This window comes from Mytilus trossulus, chromosome 14, assembly GCF_036588685.1.
Source record: "Mytilus trossulus isolate FHL-02 chromosome 14, PNRI_Mtr1.1.1.hap1, whole genome shotgun sequence".
Taxonomy (NCBI): domain Eukaryota; kingdom Metazoa; phylum Mollusca; class Bivalvia; order Mytilida; family Mytilidae; genus Mytilus; species Mytilus trossulus.
The window spans coordinates 11502603-11512580 of NC_086386.1; positions in this window are offsets into that span (position 1 = coordinate 11502603).

The window sequence follows — 9978 nt, forward strand, 5'->3', positions numbered from 1 at the left end:
CAAATTTGATCTGCGTAAGTATTTTCATACCTGCAGGGCAGTTAATCGGTGGATTTTGTTTTATATTAAACCTACTAAGCATGGAATTTGGTTGTTATGCATTATTCTTAACTTCTGTTTTTATAAATGATTTGATACTTAGTCTGAAAATTGATATTGAAATTTACTGTGTATGTGAATTAATGTATCTGCCATGCAGTCATTTCATATACTGTAATATCTTAAATTTTTATGATTTCCACCGATCATGAACTTTTTAGTTAAATAATACTCAGCTTATATTCTTCAGGAGAAAATTTATATTTTGTTTTTAAAAGTTAAATCACAATTTGTACCTTTTAAGTTCTTTTCAGATATGCAAGGCTATCCCTTCTTTCTTCTGATATTTTTGTTAAACCAATGAAATTTTCCATCAGCTTGCACTTACTAGTGGAGTATACTTTGCACAACATGACATGCAACCTATTGTTGATATGGTTTATAACCTACCATGTTCTGTTGAAAATACACAAAGTACTTATTATATTAAAATAAAGAATTTGACCCATGGGGACTTTTTTTTAGGATAGTTTCATGTCATCAGATGGATTTTCAACCATTACCTAAGGACTTAGCAAATTGGTTACAGAATTTAGAAATTTTTACTTCTCATATAGCTTATTTTTTATACTAAACACTCTTATAATTTTGTCAAGATTATGGCACTACCAAACTATCTACTGTTCATAATTTTTTTCCAATTTTTTATAATCACTGCATGAATTGACGCCTCCAGCACATTTTTTCATTATAAGTAGAATATAGATTTTATAAAAGTGTTTTTTACATGAGTAATAATATGTCTGTGATGTTTTGTAAAAAGATAAATTGTACATTTCTATTTTGTTACCGTTTTATTTGTTATATTAAACTATATATTGTTTGTACTTAAAAAGTATTAAAAATAATTTTGCAAATAAAATTTTTAACTCTTGATGTCTTGATTTTTCTCTCATCATATTAATTACAAAGTTGTGTTATTTTTAAAGTCTCTTAGTACATGTACCAGGTTGTTAGTAGTAGTATTAATTTCTTCAGTCTCTCACTTTCATAACGTGATAGGATTGTGTCTTGTAATTCTTATAAAGTTCCAAGAAGATAGGCAAATCATATGAATCCTTTTACTGGTGGTGATGTCAGTTACTGTGCACTAAGTTTAGGAGGTTGCCATGTTTTTTCTCAACTATGCATATAAACTTATCATGTGTACAAGGTTTCAATTTTCTACATCAGATGCATGTTCTTCTACAAAGGACTCATCCATGACGCTCAAATCAATTAAGTTAAAAAGGCCAAATAAAGTCAAGAGCATGCAAAATGAGTTTCATTTGCTACATTAATTCATATAAAATTGAGAATGGAAAGGAGGAATGTGTCAAAGAGACAACCGGACTAAAGAGCAGAAAAAACTGCAAATGCCTATTGAACATGCTAATAATTGTGTGCTCTAGTTGTATAGTATCCAGGATAAAGTGTGTTACTGGTATTTACAGGTCAACATATTATCGTTTGAGGATTCCTTGTATGGGTACTTGTAATCCTGACAAATGAGACAATATCCCTAATGCACCTTAAAATGAGGAACTCAAAAGTCATGTGTAAACAAAAAATCACTGTGTAGTGATATTTAACACATTTCTATGATAAACAAATGACAGGAACCAGAAACGCTGAAGAAACCCAAAATAAGTGTACTGCTAAGGAATCAAATGACACATTTGGAGAAAAGCCGATAGGTTCCATTGTAGCACCAAAGCAGAAAATGTACATAGGATGTTGGAATGTGAGAATAATGGCAGACATATCAAAAGAAGCACAAGTAGCAAAGGAAATGAAAAATTATGGTTTTGACGTACTAGGTATCAGTGAGAGTAGATGGATCGATATAAGTACAAGTGATATCAAGCTTCAAAGTGCAGACACAGTGATCTATGTCGGCGATGATGAACATCAAGTCAATGAAGTAGCACTAATGATGAGTATAAGAGATACGAAATCATCGATGGAATAGACACCAATCAACAACAAAAATGTTAAAAGCCAGATTCTACTTAAAAGAATATTAAAGAAGTTGACAGTTAAACAAGCATACCAACCAACAAATGATGCAAGAGAGGAAGAGAAAGAAGGTCCATCCTGCAATAAGTATGATACGCTTATAGTAATGGGTGACCTGAATGCAAAGATAGGCAATGACAACAGCCATATGCAAGAGGTGTTAGGAAAACATGAATGTGGGACAATTAATGCAAATGGTGAATAATTATGCAACTCGCCAAATCAACGCCTCATCATAGCAGACTCTATATTCACACAAAAAAATACACAAAGTAACATGGAAAACACCTGACGGAAAATAATAAATCAGATAGATCATATAATGGTATGTGGGGATATGAGGACATCAGTTTTAGATACCAGTGTGATGAGAGGAGATGATGTGTATACTGACTAATACTTCGTAAGGTCAAAGATTAGAATCAAACTGGCAAGAAACAAAGACGACAAGAACAATAGCAAGAGAGTGAGAGAGATATGATCTTAACAAGTTAAAAAGTAGGAATATACGGGAAAAGTACAATCTTGAAGTGATACACAGATTACAAGTACTGGAAGAAGGTGACATATAAGATCCAGTTATGAAATATAAAGGTGCAGTAGAGATATACACTGAGGCAGCAAAACAAGTATCGGGCAGTAAAAAAATCTGTAAACCATGGATAACCAACCAACAATACATGGAAAATGGTTGATGAAAGAAAATAAATAAAAAATGAATAAGAAGGTAATTATAATAGATCAGAAAGATTAAAAGCGAAACTAAATGAAGAATACAAACAAAAAAATAAAGGTGTTATGAAAAGTGCTCGAGAGTATAAAAGGAAGTGGTACAATATGATGACTGGAAATACTGAAAAGAAGTAGAAAATGGCAGAAGCAAAGATCTATATAACAACACTTAAATCCTTACAGGTAAAAGAAAGAGGCAACACAGGAGTAATATGTTAATTAAGAAAAAGATCTGAAAAGTGAAAGAACCTATACACTAAAAAGATGAACAGAACATTTTAGTGAAGTTCTGAATAGGCATGGCCCTCTTCATCAAATTTTAGAGGAAGGTGTAGATTTTGAAGAAAATATAATAGTCGAATTCGAATTTGGAGAATAGACAGTAGCTGAAGTTAAAAGCTCATTGAAGAAGATAAACATGGGAAGTCAGCAAGTAGACAGTGTAATACCAGAGCTAATAAAGGCAGACATCGACCTAACAGCAGAGAAAATTACAGAAATATTTAACAGCCTATGGAAGAAGAAAAATGGCCATCAGACTGGAGAAAGGAATTGACTTGCAAGATCTTTAAGAATGGCGAAGTGACAGATTGTAACAATTTGAGGGGAGTGACTCTTTAAACTGTTCTCAGTAAAGTATTCTGCAGAATCCTTATAAAAAGAATAAAAGAAAGGATAGACAAAAGATAAAGGAATGAGCAGACAGGTTTAAGATAAAAAATAAAAAGAAAAAAGAAAAAGAAAAGAGGAACAACCGAACAGATTTATATCCTCCGAAACATACTTGATCCAACAAATGAATGGAGTTCCTTTTTAATCATACTTTTTGCAGACTTGAAAAAGCATTTGACTCAGACCACCGAGAGAGTTTATGGATGATCAAGTAGATCTTTGGACTATCAATCAAGATCAATAGAACAATAAAGGGAACATATAACCGGTACTGATTTTAAGTGAACCGTCGTCGATCAGGGAGAAACACCAGAATGGTTTGATATAACACCAGGAGTGAAACAGGGTAAACCGTTGTGTAATGTCAATTTGTCTTTCCTTTTAGTCATAGACTGGACCATGCAGCCAAGGGATAAGACGGAACTTAAAAACTGTTCTAGAAGATCTTGACTTTGCTGATGACATAGCACTTCTTTCTTCCAAACTTAGCTACCTTGATGAGAAAACGCAGAAATCAACAACAGAAGCTAAAAGAGTTGGAATGAAAATAAACTCATCATAGATACCAGAACTAAAAGTTTTGCACTTACGCCAGACGTGCGTTTCTCTACAAAAGACTCACCAATGACGCTCTTTTCAAAAAATGTTTAAAAGACCAAATAAAGTATGCAGTTGAAGAGCATTGACGACCAAAAATTCCTAAAAGGTAATCTACTTCTGAGGTAAAAAAAGGCTTAGTATTTAAAAAAAAATCCAAAGTTTTGTTAACAGTTAATTTATTATTTTGGACTGGGTTGGTGATACCCTCGGGGAAATAAATCTCCACCAAAGTGTAAAACTCTGCGACCCAATCATCCAAAGAGTAAAGAGCTAGAAAGAAGATGTAGACAAGTTTACATACCTGGGAGCAGTCATGGACAAAAATACAAAAAATAAAACTTAATACTGTACAACACAAATGCTTAAAAAAGATCCTAAAACTAAGATAGCAAAGTAAAACATCAAACAAAACATTAAACGAAATTGATAATACCAGAAACATCAGTTTTGAAATCAGAAGGAGACGGTGGACATGGATAGGACTTACATTAAGGCGTGAAAGAAGACAACAACAGCTATGTAGCACTTCAATGGTCCCAGAAGGGAAATAAACTAGAGGAAGGCCCAAAACTACATTGAGAAGAACAACAGCGAGAGAAAGGAACCAACAAGGATGGTCGAGTTCGAACGTGGCCAGAACTGCGTCTAAGATGGAAAAGGTTGGAATGGCAGCGTTGAGGCCTTATGCGACTCCTGGGTCGGAGAGAATTAAGGTTAAGGTAAGCTTCATCTGACCTAGAACTTATTTATAGGGTTTATTTGTCTCAGTTGACATGGTTAAGTCGATTTCTCAGATTCAAAAAGAAATAGGTCAACTATATTTGGTGTATGGAATGATTTTAAGGTGAATTTACGTGTCTGTTTGGCAGGTGTCATCTGACTTTGACCTCACTACGGTTCAGAAATCAATGAAAAGTTTTCATGGTTAAGACATAGGAAAGACGTGCTATATCACCAGCAAAGTCAAAATACCATCTATATTTGCTATATGGAATGATTGCATTGTTAGAATTTCTGTTTGGCAGGGGTTATCTGACATTGGTTTCACTTTCATAGATTATTGATAATGTTTAGTCTATGCAATACTTGTAGTTATACCTTCATGATTCAGTCTATCAACATAAATTCAAGCATTATACGTAAAGCAGGCAAGACATTTCTGCGTTTTTACTTTTCTTCAGGTTTTGATGTTAAATTTGGATTTTGTCTAATGCTTAGTCCGTTTCTGTGCGTTACATTTTAATGTTGTGTCGTTGTTCTCCTCTTATATTGAATGCGTTTCCCTCAGTTTTATTTTGTTACCCCGATTTCGTTTTTTGTTCATGGATTTATGAGTTTGAACAGCGGTATACTACTGTAGCCTTTATTTATGGTTGATGTCTTTATGAAAGAAAAGACAAGTCCTCCGAGGGATCAAAGTGATAGACTTTAAATTGTGTGTTATTTTGATGTTGATTTGATTTCAGATATAGTCAGCACCTCGGTGTTTTTTTGGCATTTTTCTAAATTTCCTGTTTACTAAACTTTGAATTTTTCGAAAAACTATGTATTTTCTTATCCCAGGAGAAGAGAACCTTAGGCGTATTTGGCACAACTTTGTTTGAACTTTGGGTCCTCAGTGCTCTTCAACTTTGTATTTGTTTGGCTTTTAACTGTTTTGATCTAAGCGTCACTGATGAGTCCAATGTAGACGAAACGCAAGTATTAAATTGTAATCTTGGTACCTTTATATATGCAATATTTGGCATGTCCACTTGTAAGTAGTAAGTACATATCTGGTAAGTGTAATTTGACCTCGACCTCTTTACAGATTTCACTGAAAGTTAAATATTTCATTAGCGAGTCTGATGACCAACTATTTTAATAAACCAGTGTTGTTTTTTTTGTGTTTTTTTTTACTGGGCATTTCCTTTATCTAACCTATGTTCCTGTATGTCAGGATTTTATATCTATTTCAATAAATTTCCTACATCATTCATGGAAAGAGGAGCAGCTTCAAATTGATTCAAGAAAAGGGGTCAAAATGGAAAAGTAAGAATACTACTGTGACAGAATCGTCGAATGCCAATTAATCATTTAGGAGGAATTCCAATGCATCAGTGATTAAAGGAACACACACACAACAATAAATAACTAACTCTTAAGTAAGCCTTGGCGTTATAAGATGTAACATTTTAGAGGTCATTATACAGCCTTTATCATTGGGTAAATATTTTAAATTATAAAGAAATCCATACTACCCAGGTACGATTAAATTCTTCTGATATTACCAAAGACCTGAATTATCTATACTTATTCTATGGCACTGAAAAGAACTCCTTGTGTACAGGTATAGTTACAAGTTATAAAAGCCCCTTTCGACTCTGTCATACAAGTGAGAGGTTTAGCTAGCTATCAAACCAGGGTTATTCGGATTAACCCTGGTTAACTTAATCCACCATTTACTACTTAAAACAAGAATGTGTCCAAAATACACGGATGCCCCAATCGCACTATCCTTTTGCATGATCCATGGACCGTGAAATTGGGTAATAATCTAATTTTGCATTAAAATTAGAAAGATTATACTATAAGCAACATATGTACTAAGTTTCAAGTTTATTGGACTTCAATTTCATCAAAAACTACCTTGACCAATAACTTTAACCTGAAACTTCCACTTTCATTTTCTATGTTCAGTGGACTGTGAAATTGAAGTCAAAAGTCTAATTTGGCTTTAAAATTTGAAAGATCATATCATAAGCAACAAGTGTACTAAGTTGCAAGTTGATTGGACTTCAGCTTCATCAAAAACTACCTTGACCAAAAACTTTAACCTGAAGGAACGGAGCCACAGACCAGAAAACATAATGCCCTTCTACTATTGTAGGTGGGGCTTAAAAATGCCTGTAACAAGTCAGGAATCTTGAGTTGCTGTCAATTCATTTGATGTGTTTGAGCTTTTGACTTTTTTTATGTAATTAAGGACTTTCCATTTTGAATTCCTTGGAGTTCAGTATTTTTGTGATTTAACTTTTTAGTTCTGAACCCTTCATTAAAAAGAACTGCTTATCCAGTTCCAGATTCCTGACTAATTATTTTCTTATTAGTTGTTAGTTGCTTTGAACTAGCTGTCAGTAACTACAGTACTCTCAGATCTGTACTTAGTGCCTTTTTGTTGTTGGGATGTGCAGGTACCCAGCCACGTCCACTCTTTGTTTTGTTAGATGTACTGTCATCTGATGAGTTGAGCCTTTTTCCGCTGACATGTTTAACCCCAAAAACATTCTGTATGTATGTGCCTGTACCAAGTCAGAGGCCTGTAATTCAGTGGTTGTTGTTTGTTTATGTGTTACATACTTGATTTTCGTTAATTTTTTGTACATAAATAAGGCTATTAGTTTTTTCATTTGAATCGTTAGTTGTTAAAGGCTGTTCAGTAACCAATGGTTAATAATGTCGGTGTCATTTGGTCTCTTGTTGTCTCATTTGCAATCATACTTTTTTTTATAAATAAAATGTATAACAATATATAATGTGCCACCAGACTTTATTGCTTTCTGATAACATGTAATCACAGCCTTCTTCAATCTATAATCCATATAAAAACTACATAATACAATATAGCAGTCTTAGTTATATATAAAGTACAGATGACCAAAATCAGACTTTTGGGGGTTATTTTTTTTTTTCAGATTGAAATATACAATCAGATCACAAAATTTTTGTCATTTATCTAAAAGTGTATCAATGAAAAAATTGGCACATTTAATATGTATTTAAATTCAAATTATTTTTAATGAATATTTTTGGGAAAATAGATTGGGAAATGATACTCTTCTTCAATCCTGATTCAGCACATGTTATCAGATTTTGTTCAGAAAATAATAATAATTCATGATAACTTACAATTATTTTGCCCTATTTAATATAACTATTGTGTATTAAATGGAATGACACAAAAATATAAGGTGGTATTAGATGTTCTGATATGTATGTTCTAGTCTTCATACATTCATTAAATTCCTACTTTATTAAGGATATATATCTTGCATTGTACTTTTCAAACACAGCTGATCTTCATGTGTTCATCTTTATAAATTTGCACCGTAAACAAAAAACAGAAAACATTTGTACAACTACATAACAACAACAAATTATATTTCTTATAAAACCTTTCTTACTAGTTGGTCTTTATTTGTATAAAAACAAAAAAAAGTCTTGCTTTAAAAACAAACTAAAATTTGGTTATAAAAACCATCTCTCTCTCTTCCCTAGAGTATTGCCAATCAAAAAGCATTATTTACAAAACTTCTATCACTGGTATACCCTCTGACAAAGTGACATTATATTATTACTATGTGTTTATTTAACTTCTTTGTGTATCAATTTTGTGTCTAGTATAGAGTGTTCAGACTTTAAAATATTGTTGATAAGTCGTTCATCATTTTCAATTGAGTACAAACCCTGTTTTGAACAATTAAAATTGAAATTTCTATGATAAAAACTATATTAATCTAAGATAGACACTTAATTCCAACATTTTTCTTCATTTAAAAACCTGCTTGACAAATCCTGTTAAAGATTTTTTTAACCGTTTTACATATATATAAACCCAGATGTAAGTTCCATTGTATCAATGCTTTACACTTTGTCAGAGTGCCAGCACACACACTACCACACCCTTATTTTCCAAATTTACATATTTTACTGGCCCAAAGTATACACATACCACTTATCTCTTTGGATTTTGCTGCCTTGATTTCATTTATTTTCATACGTTCTCTCTCTCCCAGGAATAAATCCCCAAAATAGCATTATCATTAACAGACAGTCTATCATTAACAATCACTAATTCTTATGCATCAACACAATAAAAAGAACAAAAGAAAAACTTAATCACTCTCTCTCTTTCTTGTTATGATATTGCTATTTTGGGAATAAAAAATTAAAACAGTAATTATTAACAAGTTTTTAAAAGATGCACCAAATAAAAATATACAGAATGGGTTGGTGAAATGATGAGATCCTTTGTTTCACATGATATCAAGCAATGAATTTTATATAACTTCTGCTTATCTCATTTGAATCATTGTTTAATTCCATGGTAAATACTTTCTGATGTCATCTAAGCAAGAATTTCAAATCAGATCTTATGACATTTGAGAAAATTTTGACAGTTTTAATCTGTTGAAGACCAAATATCTAAAACTACTGGTACATCAATTTGTATAATGATAAATAATAATACAGGTTACAGTGGAACTTTTCTATCAAAGAATAATTTCACTGTATAAACAATGTTCCAATTATGATACGTAAAATAAAGTTTTTTTTTCAATCATATATGATGGTGGCACATATTCCAATATCATGCATATCAAAATTGGGAAATTTAGGTTTAACTCATAATAGTTTCATTTATATCTTGAGATTATTATTATTAACATATTATTGGAAATGTTTTTATTTTGAATTATAAATGTCATTCAACCATTACAGCTCATATTTAATTTTATTTACAAGATTGTCAGAGTAAAAGGCTGAAGAGCTGAGATTTGTTTATATTAAGAAAGAACATGTTGTTTAAATGCTCGATAAAACCTAATTATGTGTCTATTGGTTTTGTTCCATATGTAGTCTTAACAAATCTGATTCATTATTATTATACTTAAAACACTAGATATAAATGAAACTATCGTCACAACAGTTTAAATAAATTAAAATATTTTAACTACAATTAAAAGCAACTGTTTTCTTACATTTTATGTTTATATATATATTTTTTTTAACAATTTTTTTTATGTTTCATGTTTTTTTTTGTATTTTGCTGAAAATATGAAATATAATATATTCTACACCACTCATGAACAAATAAGGGTTAGCAATAAAATCATA